The sequence below is a fragment of the Pteropus alecto genome, unplaced genomic scaffold (genome assembly GCF_000325575.1).
Source record: "Pteropus alecto unplaced genomic scaffold, ASM32557v1 scaffold155, whole genome shotgun sequence".
NCBI lineage: Eukaryota > Metazoa > Chordata > Mammalia > Chiroptera > Pteropodidae > Pteropus > Pteropus alecto.
In genome coordinates this window covers 14,798,701-14,812,442 of record NW_006438113.1, presented here as the reverse complement: position 1 = coordinate 14,812,442, position 13,742 = coordinate 14,798,701, and the positions used below count along the sequence as shown (strand labels likewise).

The 13,742-nt window shown below is 32.2% G+C and overlaps 1 protein-coding gene and 1 pseudogene across 2 annotated transcripts in view; one reads left to right on the top strand and one right to left on the bottom strand.

The window, feature by feature from the left end:
* TET1 (tet methylcytosine dioxygenase 1) overlaps positions 1-13,742 on the top strand; it is a 108,123-nt gene that overhangs the window by 36,549 nt on the left and 57,832 nt on the right. The gene's annotated exons all lie outside the window — the stretch shown is intronic.
* On the bottom strand, positions 8,568-8,683 carry LOC112482711 (annotated as a pseudogene).

Below are 13,742 nucleotides of genomic sequence, written 5' to 3'. Positions count from 1 at the left end.
CAGTAATTAATCCACAAGGTTGTTTGGTTGATTGCATATCTTTTAATTTATTGAATCCCATATATAGTAGATGTTCAATAAATGATAGCTATCATCATCATTATTTTTGTTATGATTGTTAACATAAAATAAAAATCTTCATAGAATATTAATGTGTTTAGATTTCGAGTTGTCCTTGTTCTTTAAACTAGATTGTAAACCTTTTCAATTTAGAACAGCATGCAACTTTGTATTCTGCATAGTGTCTTAATAATATCTTATGCTTACAGCTCATGTTAGTTTAATGAATAATTGAATTAATGCATACCATGGCCTAACTTTAGTTAGTTAGATCTGAATTATAGAAATTACTATAATGACATCTGGGTATATAAGGAATACACAATATACTTTCTCAAATCCACAGGCCAGCCTTGAATAGCCTCTTGCAATGAATTGCCATGGAAATCAGGACACATATCTAATACATTTATTTTAATTTGATTAATTTTTCTCTTACATTACTTAAAAAAACAGACCTACAGAAAAGTTGAAAAAACAAAACATTAAACATCTATATCCTTTGTTTATGTACATTTTTTGTTTGTTGGACAATGTGACATTTTACCTGTGAATTTTTCACCACATCCCTCCTAAGAAAAGAATCTTCTTCTACATAAGCACAGTGTAATTATCATACTGGAGAAGTCATAATGGATTCAGTCTGATGTGACACAAGACACTGTTCATTTAAAAATCTTTTCATTTGTGCCCCCATCCCCCAAAATCCCTTCCAGCTATTGTCCTCCTGGTCTAGCATCCAGTCTTAGATCATGTCTTGTATTTGGTTTTCATCTTTTCTCCTTTTATCTGGTCTTCCCACCATCATTGTGTGTGTGTGTGTGTGTGTGTGTGTATGTGTGTGTGTATGTGTGTCTGTCTGTCTGTCTGTCTCTGTGTCTCTGTCTGTCTGTTTGTCTATCTATGTCTCTGTCTGGACTGATAATTTTGAACACTGTTTGTATTTTATTACATTTTCATAAAATCTTTTGATTTGAAGATCAAGAAATCTGGGCGACTGACAGTAAAATTTCAGGTTTAAGGTATATTGTCCTGTCCACATTTTGCTGTTGGGGTTTTTGTTGGAGACTGTCCAATGCTTCCTGTATTGGATCTTAAATTCAGAATTGGAGGAGATTAGCAGACTGAAAAAATGTAGCTGGATAAATGCAGAGATGAAGTTGAACTGCTGTGTCTATACCAGTTGGTAGCAGGGAATGGAAGAGACAGAATTCCTTAATTATTGGCTCTAAAATAAAGAAATGAAAAATGAAGTAGTAGTATTTATAAAGCCATGGGAAACAGTTATAAAAGTATTGACTTGAAGTAAGGGTTTTGATGAACCTTATAAGAATCTGAAGATTATTTGCTGATTAAAATGATCAAAAGTAATTTCAAAATGTTAATTTTGTTCCTCCACCCATGAAATATAGTTTATTCCCTCATTTAATGGATAGTGTAAAATAGCTACACTACAGGTTAAAATATTTCATAAGAAATTTAATCCAGCAATCCAGGGTTTATTTAAAGCCTCTGATATTTGATCACTTCACTAAAACAAGTTAGGACCATCAGAGGGCTGAGTTACCTGAGTTACATTTCCTAAGATACTATGCATTACAACGCATGATACAGTTGTATAAAGCCTGACAGGCTAACTTCTGCTCAGTATAATGTCTACTGAAAACTTGTCTGTGAAGATTAATTTATGTGCTGCCCATGGTCAGAAAAAAAGACATTATAAACAATGTGTTTTCCTATTTTTGACTTTTTAGTTAGAAAACTTAGCCAAATTCATTGGAGACTTTATTAAAATTAAAAAAAATTTTTTTTGGACGTAATTTCAAGCAACAATAAAGCTGTAAGAATAGTACAAAGTATTCTCACACACCATCACCCACTTTACTCAAATGTTAACATTTTATTATTTGCTTTATTTCCCTCCCTGAATTCTTTGAGATTAAGTTTCAGACATGTTTCTTTACCCCTAAATACTACATTTCTTATAAACAAGGACCTTCTCATATATAACTATAGTACAATGATCAAAATCAGGCAATTAACATTGATAAAATATTGTGATCTAATCTACTGATCAGATTTTACCAGTTGTCCTTAACAATGTGGTGTATATCAAAAGATAATTCAGATCATGTATTGCATTCAGTTCTGTGTCTTTAGTCTTGTCAGTCTGATATTTTAAAGAATTCAGGTCTGGTTTTTTTTTTATTTTATTTTTTTTTTGTAGAACGACTTTTAATTTGGATTCGTTTAATGTTTGTTTATGCATTTTTATCAAGAACACCATAGAAGTGAATTTGTGTTCTTTGTGAATCATCTCTAGAGGCACATCATGTCATTTTGTTCTAATATCATTTTGACATCGATTACTGCGTTAAAGTGGTATCTGCCAGGTTTCTCCAGTACTAAGTTACTCTTTTTCCTTTTGTAATTAAGTATCTTTTGTAGAGATATTTTATGTAAGTTCCGTTACTTCTCATTGATTTTGAGTATCCATTCATGATCCTTGCCTGAGTGAAATATTATTGTAATGGACTTCATTTTAACCTAAACTTTCTGTTTCATATTTTGTTACCTTTAAAGCACTTTGATTTTCTTTTGGGCATAGAAATGGCACATGTCTTAAGTTTTAAAGATTAAATGAATAAAACTTTTAAGTAATAATGAAAAATGTCTATGGCTCTATTTGATGTCCTATTGCACAATGTAGCTGAATGGTTAATATTGGTTGAGAAAGTTGGAGACAGGTTGCTATTATATAGTAAAATGTGGGTATGATATGTGGGATGTTGGGAAAAAAGCAGATAATTAGCATGAGAAGGCATAGAATTCCTAAGGGAATGTGACACATACTTCATTCCTTCTTTATCTTGCCCTTTCTGGCTCTTATCTTCCATACAATCCTCTTATCAGGAACTTAATATGAAAGCAAGAAGCCCAACTCAGAGACACTCAATAAAGACAAAGTAAAATAGAAGATAATCAGTAACAACCTACTCCCTCAATTTAGGATGAGGTAGCTTTGAAGAAAAAAGATTTGTTTATGAACCAGATAGTAAACAAATTACATTAAATATCCTTCAGGATAAATACAAGAAACAAAACTCACAAAATTACCTCTTTCCGAAGTTTATAGTTTATCATAATAACAGCAGAAGTTTACTCCAATCCTGTGTACAATGAACGATTTGAGGGAAACACCAAAGTGTAATCAAAATTAATTTTGTTAAGGAAGAAAATACAAACATAAGTATGATTTAAAAGGAAATCCAATTAACTCATTTAATAGTAGTTTTAAATTACAAAAAAAAACTCAAAAAAATGCAAACAGAAATGTATGAAGAAAAGGTTCTATATACTAATTTGTCCTTTCAACCTCTTTTCTTTCACATCTGAAGTACATACTCTTACTAGTTTTGTGGACGTCCTTCCAAATATAGTCTATATACACACGAGTGTATCTGTAGTTACATATGTCATGCATATATACAAATCTATCAACTTATTATTTTATTTTATTTTTTCAACTTATTTTTAATAGCAGCATTATTTTTGAAATATATTTTTTATAGTGATATACTCAGAGCTTAAATATATTATTTAACCAGTTTTGATAAATGCATAGAAAGACACCAGTCATTTCTGCTATCCCGGCAAGCTCCCTTTGGCCTCTTCCTAGTCAGCCTCCTCTCCCTCCAAGCAACAACTGATCTAATTTCTATCACCGTAGGTTAGTTTTGCCTTTTGTGTAAATTTTTACATGAAATTTTATATAGAATATACTATTTTTTGATATCTACCTTCTGTCACTCGAGGCTAGATAAATAGATAGATTTGAACATTCTTAGCTTTAAAAAAAATAGCGTTATTGAGGTATAATTCATATACCACTCAATTCACTCATTTAAGGTGTATAGTTCAATGGCTTTTAGTATTTTCACTATTATACATGGATCACCACAATCAATTTTAGAACATTTTCATTACCCCCAAAACTAATCCTGTTCTTCTTAGCTATGTCACCCCCCAACCTTTCTATTCACTCTAGCCTTAGGCAATCAATAATTTTCTTACCATCTCTATGGATTTGTCTATTCTAGACATTTTGTATAGATACAGACATACAATACATGGTACTTTGTGACCGATTTCTTTCATTTGGCATCCTGTTTTCAAGGTTCATCCATGTCGTAGCCCATAGCAGTTCTTTTTTTCCTTCCCTCCTTCATTCCTGAAGAATGTTCCATTGTATGTATGTATGTATTTTTTTTTTCCCCCTCAATCACCATTTCATGGCCATTCAAGTGGTTTCCATTCTTTCGCTATTACAAATAATGCTGCTATGGTCATTCATGTGCAAGTTTTTGTGTTTTCATTTCTCTTGGGTATATATCTAAGAGTGAAATTGCTGGGCCATATGTAAAGTCTTATGTTTAGCTTTTATAGAAGTTGCTGAATTTTTCTAAAGCAGCTACGCCGTATTATATTCTCACTAGCAATGTATGAGGGATCCAATTTCTCTGCGTTCTGACCAACACTTGTTATGATCAGTCTTTTTTTATTTTAACTCTCCTAGTGGGCAAGCGAAGTACTTATTTCAGATGGTTAATGATAGTAAACATGTCTCTATATGCCAATTGGCCATTCGAATATCTTTGGAGAACTATCTATTCATTTTCTATTTGATAATTTTATTATTAACTTGTAATAGTACTTTATGTATTCTACATACAAGTCCCCTATCAGTTTTGATTTGCAAATATTTTCTCCCATTCTGTGAGTTCTCTTTTTACTTTCTTGTGTTTGAAGCACAAAAGTTCTTAATTTTGATAATCAGTTTACCTATTTTTTTTTCTTGCTTCCTTGTGCTTTTGGTGTCATATCTAAGAAAACTTTACCTACTCTATGTTTTAACAATACAATGCATCGAATATAATATATTTATATACATAAAGAGAGAGCTGACAGACTACATAGCTAGTTTCCCCTGAGAAGATGATTTGGAAGTTTTCTGGTTTTCCTTATCTGTATCTTCTGGGTTTTTGTTCCCCTGTAATTTAAATATAAATAAAAAAAAATTTTCCTATTTAAAATAAAAATTGTGAATCATAACATTATGATTTAAAGAGCACACTGAACCAATATTGTGACAACCATTCCATCTATGAAAGTTCCAGTTAAGCCTCAAGGGGGAAAGGGCCCTGGTGAAACGGGAATGGACTCTAGGCTATGATAGGTACATGTATTTTGACTTTTTATTTGGATATTATCCCTAACTTATAAAAATATTACAAGAGTAGTACAAAGAACTTCCTTATACACTTTACCCAACATCCCCAATGCTAACATCTTTCACAAGCATAGTACCACCATCCGAATCAGGACATTAACATTGACACCATACTATTTATTATTCTAAAGACCTAATTCAAATTTAGCCAGTTTTCCCACTAGAGTCTTCTTTTTTCTTGGAGGAAAGGGGGTTCAGGATTAAATCTAGGATCCCATATTACATTTAGTTGTCATGTTTCCTTAGTTTCCAAATTGTAACAGTTCCTCGGTGTTTCTAAGTCTTTCATGACTTTCACTTTTGAAGAATCCTGATCGATTATTTTGTAGCATGTTCCTCAAACTAGTTTTTTATTTTTTTGGATGCTCCTTTATGATTAAATTTAGTATATGAGTTTTTGGCAAGAATCTACAGAAGCAATATGCCCTTCTCAGTGTATCATATCAGGTCTTATATCTGAGTTAACTTTGACCACTTGGCTTAGGTGTCAGCCAGGATTCTTTGTAAAATTACTGTTTTCCTTTGTGATTAACAAGTAGCTTGTGGAGAGATACTTGGACACTATATGCAAATATCCTGTTTTCCATCATGTTTTACCCACCAATTTAGCATATGTAGATAATTTTAGCTTTCAACAATTATTAATGTGGTGCTTATCAAATAGTAATTTTATATTTTGGTATCTATTAATGGGACTTATAACGTAAGGAGGCACTGTCCCTCTTCTTTCACTCATTCAAATATTTATTATGTCGATACGGACCCACAGCTGTGTAATTTATTCTGTGGGCTATAATCTATCACTGAAGGATTGAAGAAGACTTACCATGTGAGGATAAAAGTAGGACTGATGGATGAGGAATAGGAAGATACAGCAAACTGGACTGTTGGAGGTAGTTTCTTGTTACTTTGGGTACTTAAGCAAAAGTTGATAAATCACTTTTAATAGAGGTAATACAGGAATAGTTCATGCCTGGAAGCAGTAGGTGGACTCCATGCCCTTGAAGGTCTCTTCTAACCTTGCGATCCTCTCAGCGGCTTAAGCAAAAAACACAGATGGCCACTTCATAACTTACTTAACGACTAAGCTTGTGTAGTAAGGGTTTTATATCGGAGCATGTTGAGCCTCTGGTGTATCTGTCATATGAGTAGTAAAACCCAGCCGGCACGCCAGGCAAAGGGTAAGGTGTATGAAATTTAAATGCAAATAACCTAAAAATGCCAGACATAACAGATTCCACCACTTTCATGTAGCTGGGTTCTCACTTATTAAAACTAAACATAATGATGTGTAAGTTTAGCTCAAGGTGACTTTTCCTTGGGGTGTATAAAGGAGATTATTGCATTTGCTGGTATAATTGTGTTGTTTTCTAGTATACCAAGTATATTGCTTTATGATTTGTTGCCTACTGCCTGCCACTTCAAATCCTTTTTCAGCACTTTTTCCTTAGAATTTCAGCCTTGATATATTTCCCACAGACATTTCCATTTTAAAAATGAATTCCATACTTTTCTGTATTTCCATGATTTCTGAAATATTTTTAGTGAAGCAACATAATAGTTTTAATGAATTTGTTTTCTTAATGGCCTTTTATTTATTTATTTTAGCATGCAAAAAAAATCAAACTTTATTTGTATTTCAGTTTTTTAAATTAATTTTCTCCAACTTTATTGAGATACAATTGACATACACCATCACACCATGTAAGTTTAGAATCTATGACATTGATGATTTGATATAAGTGTATATTGTGAAATGATTACCACATTTTTTGCTCTTTTAGAACATTATTGAAATTTTCTTCCCTTTTAGTAGTTTTTAGCATTGGTCTCATTTATCATTGGCCCTAAATTTGCTCTTTTCTGCGTTTTTCAATTAATCGTTAGAGTTAGAAGGTCTTAGATGTTATTTGAATCTCTGCTAGCCAAGTACTGCTCACCCCTGGCAAGGGTCCTTTGTTTACCATATTTATTTTAATCCAGTTTTTAGTCCCTCTGATTGCTCTTTCCCAAGCTGATTTGTTTGAATCACTTTTGCAAGTAAAATACCAAGAGGCCTTGTAGGAATTGCTTCATTATTAATATCCAAATATATAACATCTGCTGAGGCTTCTTCATGCCTGGAGCCTTGTATTCTCAAAACTCAGTTTCCATGGCTGTCATCCCATTTGTTAGCAAGCATCAAAATGATTTTAAAACAGGAAACCATTTTCAGTTGTTATTTTTGTTGATTCTGATTAAAAGCCTTATTTGTAACTATGTCAGACTTTCCCATCCTCAGTTATATGGTATTAAAATTTGGTGATTTTTTAATTTTATCGTGTAACACCAATCTTTTGGGAACTGTGGAATTCAGATTCTTATCCTTTCTTTCTGATTTATGTTTTTATTCTTATCTTCTTTTCCTTTATTGGATTTATAGTCCATGGTATTTAAAATGTTTATGAGGAATTAAAAAGTAATATAGTTTCAGATTTGAATTTGTCTGTTTATAACTGTCAAAGAAATACCTAAAAGGAAGGGGGAAATACAGTGCCCTCTTTTGTATGTAATGACTTATAACTTTAATAAATTTTTTTTGTAATACCTTCATTTTTATCTGTGGCATTTTGTTTGCAGTGAAACAATGATGAAATACCTTCATTTTTATCTGTGGCATTTTGTTTGCAGTGAAACATGAAACAATGATGGCAAAACAAGTGCTGGTATTTTATTTTCAATAATGTGACTCCAAGCAGGTGGTATTTTAGACACTTAAGTATCTCTTTCTTTAATTGTAAATGTATTTGTAGTGGAAATTCACCTCTCCCAACTCACTCAAATAGACTTAATATTAGTAGTTGCCTTATATTTTTTCAGACCATTTTTGTTATATATATAAGTACACATAGAAAATGGTATCATACTATAATACTGCTTTGCCTTATGCTTTTAAACTTTCTTAAACTTCTAAAATGTAAATATGAGTTATGTATAAGACATTTGTATAGTTTAGAATTATTACAAGAACACTTTTAATCACCAAATTGTTAATAAATAGAACATTACCAATACTGTAACCATCGTGTTTGTCCCTCTATCATGTCATTGTCCTCTCAACAAGAGGAAATTTTTTTCCTGACATTAGGCTAATTATTTCTTGCTCTTCTATATAAAGTTTAACCACTTCTATATGCATCCCTTATAATATAGTTTTTTTAAAAAAATTAGTTATTTATGCCTACAGCACCTGGTCTTCCTAGGTGGTCTCCCATCCAAGTACTAACCAGGACCGACCCTGCTTAGCTTCCAAGATCAGATATCGGGTTTGTTCAGGGTGGCATGGCCATAGACCATGAATTGTGACTCCACTGGGGTGTGAACCTAGGGCCTTTCGCATGTAAAGCAGACATGCTAACCACTACACTATAGAACCATATCCTATAATATGGTTCTTAAGGATAAATTTTGATAGGATAAAATCCTAAGAGGGAGATTCCCAATGATGTCATGTAGTTAAAACCTTTTTTTTATTATTGCATAAAAACTTTACTTTTTTCCTTGATAACAAAATAATCATGTTTTTTATAAAACTATTTGGACAAATTAACTAAACATTATAGAAATGTATGATGCCAAAAGTGAAACTCTCCAGTAACTAACCCCATACCAAATAACATACATTTGGTTTATATTCCTAACTATATTAATGTTTATTATTTTATAAAAATTAGATTGTACTATATAACTTCTTTGCAGCTTGGTCCTTTTCATGTTAATTTATTATGTACTCTGTTTTGGGTCAGTGTAATTGGCTCTCCATCGTGATTGAGAAATACAGATTTGAGAATACTACTTAAAGATATAAAAAGAATCAGTAATAAATTTAAAAGTGTATGTCTTTTAAATTAATAGAAAAAGAGGGGAAAATACCCATTTAGCAAAAAACCTGCTAGCACCAAACATAATTAGATAAAGGTCTATGAAATATAGTCACTATCTAAAAGAAATGCCTCAGATTATGTAAATAAAACAAAATCTAAATTAAGTGATATATTTTCCATAAGGGACACTCCTAAAGCAAAAGGAGTTGAAGCTCAAAGGATGAGCAAAAATATTCCAGAAAAATATAAACAAAGAGAATGTACTTCTAGTGTATGTTTTACATTTTGACAGTTATTGCCTTTTATAAATTTAAACTTAAACTAAAAGCATCAAGTTTATCACCTTTTAGGTATTATCAATTGTTGTTATGCTGACATTTAAAATTGAGTACATTATTTTAATTTTTAAGTTATTACTGAGTTTTTTCCAGCTCTATTGAGATATAGCTGACAGATAAATTTGTAAGATATTCAGAGTGTACAAGGTGATGATTTGATATATGTACATATACATCGTGAAAGGATTCTCCTCATCGAATTAATTAGCACATCCATCACCTCACATATTTACCTTTTTTTAGTAAGAACATTTCAATTATACTCTTTTAACGAATTTTAATGATATAATACAGTGTTAGCAACTATAGTCACCATATTATACATTAGATCCTCAGACCTTATTCATCTTATAATTGAAAGTTCTTATATACCCTGTTATTCTCCATATTTCCCCCCACCCCTCAGTCTCTGGCAATTGCTTTTCTGCTCTCTGGTTCTATGAGTTTGACCTTTTTTTATTTATTTTTTATTTTTTTTAGATTGCATGTGTAGGTGGTACCATGCAATATTTGTCTTTGTTTATCTGACATGTTCCACTTAACATGTTGCTTATCATGTTCATCCATGTTGTTGTAAATGACAAGATTTCTTTTTTTAAAAAGTTTAGTAATATTCCATTATGCATGTATAAAAGAGAATCGTGTGTGTGTGTGTATTTTTTTTTTTAACTCATTTTTCTGTGGACAGATGCTTAGGTTTTTTCCTTACTTTGGCTATTATGAATAATGCTACTACTTCATTGAGGTGATAGATCACTGTAGTTTTGATTTGCATTTCCCTGATGGTTAATGATAATTAGCACCTTTTCATGTACCTGTTGGTTATTGGATTTTTGAAAAATATCTATTTAGGTCTTTAATTTTTATTTCTTTATTATTAACGGAATGAAACATCTTTTTGTAGGAAACAATATCGAGATTTCTTGGATGTAGTTTTCTGAATTTTATTTCAATTTTTATCCAGTTAGAATTTTTTTAAATCTTTATTATAAAGAGAATAGATATTAATTGAAAAACTATGAAAATACTGAAGTGCTAAAAGTCCCATTTTATTTCTCCTCTTCTCATCTCTCTTCACAGCAATAACCTCATGATGACTAGTTTGTTGTGTATTTTTTCAGATGTTTTAAATCTATACTTAAATACCTCTCTCCAACCCTCCTTACATATACACAGAGTCTGTATCATTTGTTTTGCTTCAGCTGTTCTTTCATGATATATTTTGTGCCTTTTGCCATTTCAGTAGTGATATTTTAGTTCACTTACTGAACTAAATATAAGAACTATACTTTATTCCATTGTACAGACATTTCATACTATACTTTATTTACTCAGTCCTGTATAGTTTTGAAATATTTGCTGTTATAATGCAGCTTAAAACAAGCTTTCCATAAACATTCTTGTATATATTTTTATTCCTTATCCAAAAAATCAAAATTTAGAAGTATTTTAAAATTATTTTAATAAAAAGGGAAATAAATTTTCATCATCATAATTATTTATGGAAATAAAAGGAGGAAAAAAAGACTAAACCCATCATTGTGTCATATTGGTATGTAGTACTTCTTAGCTTCATGACTCTGAATGCTTATCTTGCCAAGATTGAGCCACGCATTAAAAAAGGAGTTAGATTTACCAAAAAAAAAAGACGAGCTCTAGTTAAGGAGAAAGGTGTATACAGACCGAGTAGTTGTGGGTGACAAAGGAGTCAGTCTAGTGATGCAAGCTAGGTCCTGGAGACTGTTGGCAGGAGGCAAGAAAAGAAAGAAGAGAACAAGTACATCTGAAATAACTTTCCTAATATACAGATGTCAAATTATAATGTATACCTGAAAATTATATAATTGTATTAACCAATGTTACCCCCAATAAACTTAATTAAAAAAAAAACTTTCCTAACGAATCCTGCCATTTGAAGTGTCCGATTCCACTTCCTGAACACAAGTATTAGAAAAATTGACGTTTGGAAAGGAGAAGACTCTATTGCTTTCTTCTAAAATAATATTTACAGATGAATACAAGCAGAGTTGGAAAATCTCTCCAGAGATTTTTATTAAATTCATTTGTGTGTTTATTTTTTTATTCTTAAGATAAGCATTCAATTTTTTAAATGGAAATTTTCAATCGTAAAACAAGTTGAGAGAATAATCTATACCCATTATTTCAATTCAATAGTTGTCTTTTTTCTATGTATGGACCCTTGGAAAGTTGTAGGTCTCATCCTTAAAATTAAATCTCTTAATAAGAGTGTTCTACACAATCATAACATTATTATAATTCCCTAATATCATCTAATATTTAGTCTATACTTAGATTTCCTCATTTGTCCCCAAAATAAAGCACACATTTTGAGCCTAGAGGACAACCACCAAGACTAAAGTCCAGGATGAGTAGAGGGCATTGCAAACAATGTGCAATCAATTGATATGATAAATATCTGTGCAGAGATAGTAAAGGAAGGAGTGTTCAGTTTTATCTGAGCGAAGTTGGGGCATAAAAGAAAAATACTTGATTCTACCACCTGGGGATTGTTAAGAAATACTTGATACTAACAGATCACCTTTCTTCTAGTTCTAGATGTTTTGGGGGCAAATTGTATGGAGTACGGTTGAATGACCAAAGGTCATTTCTATGTTGAAGTTACTACTTGAGACAACACAGGCTGCTTAAAATAGACTAGGGGAAGCAGGGCTGGAGATAGGGCTGGTGTGGGGGATATTTTTGCAAAAGACATTCTGTAAAATTTGGCCAAGTCTAGGTAGGTATTGGAGGCCCTGCCTGATGGACTGAAAAATGTGAATTTTGCTCTGGGGATTAGCGGGTTCCCAGGTTCCCTTATCAAGCTGCTTTTAGTATCGAATTTAATCTTTATAGACCTAAGGAAATCTTAAGACCTAAGGAAATCTTGCTGGGGTTGGTTTAGAATCTGGTTTTCTTAAACCCCCTAGGGTGATGTTGATGTTTAGCCAGGTGCAGTGTGGAATACAGCCCAAAGCAGTGAGATCTGCATTTAAATAAACACCTTAAATAACTGCATTGTCTAATACTTGAAATTTGGGTAGTGGGACCAAGAAACTGACTTCGCGATTTTATTTTATTTTAATTTAAAATTTAAAACTGAAATAAAGCAAAATATTTTTCAATTAAATACAACTTTGTTTTGATGCCACTACACTTTACTTTAACCATTGAAAATTTAGCTTGACCTGAGATACATTATGTGTAAAATAGACATTGAATTTCATAGACTTGATTTTTTTAAAAAGTAAAATATCTTTGATGTTTTTTTCTATTACATGTTGAAATAATATTTTTGATATGGTGGCTTAAATAGAAACATTAATTTATTTCACCTGTTTCTCTTTACTTTTAACAACCATTAGAATGTGATCTCTTTATGAGCAGGTAGATAGATACCTTATCTCTCCTGTTAAACCTTGCCTAGAGCATGTTATGGTATTGTATAAATATTTGTTGAATGACTGCACTGAGGGAGAAGCATTAGGAATGGAGAAAACGGGATGAATGGAAGAGATTTAAATAAGACTGCTGAGGTTTGAGGTCGAATTTGGGTCTTGAACATAGGAGGCTCCTGAGATGACTCATGGGTTATTAGGTGGGTTTTGAGGTTAAAGCAGACTTGGGGAAGTGGTAACTAGTTAAATTTTTAGAAATGGTTGAGTTTTAATTGCCCGATGAAGATGTCCAGTTGTTGGATGACTGAGTTTGAAGTTTAAGAGAAAGATCTTGCTGTGGGAGTCAACAGCAAATAGTGTAGGCTGAAGGCAAGTATGTAGATATGGGGCATTTGGAGACAAGGCAGAAGGGAACAGCATGATTTATAAGTGGGCAGGAAAGCCAGCATGGGAGACAAATGACGGGCAAAGAATTGGAGGGAGAATCTTAAAGAAGTGAGCAATAGTGTTAAAGATATTTTGGAAGTCCACTGAATTTGGCAGTTGGGAGTACAGCTGTGAATCTTGGGCAGTTCAATGAGTTGGTGTAAGCAGAAGCCTAATTATAATGGGTATAAGAGTGCATGACAGTGATTGCAGACAATTATTTAGAGGACATTATGAAATGGAGCAAGGAGATAGGGTGGGAGCTAAATATTTCTGTAGAGTTTTGTTTTCTCAAGTTAGAAAAGACTTGCGCTTGTTATTGCCTATTGAAAAGGAACTAGAAGGGAAA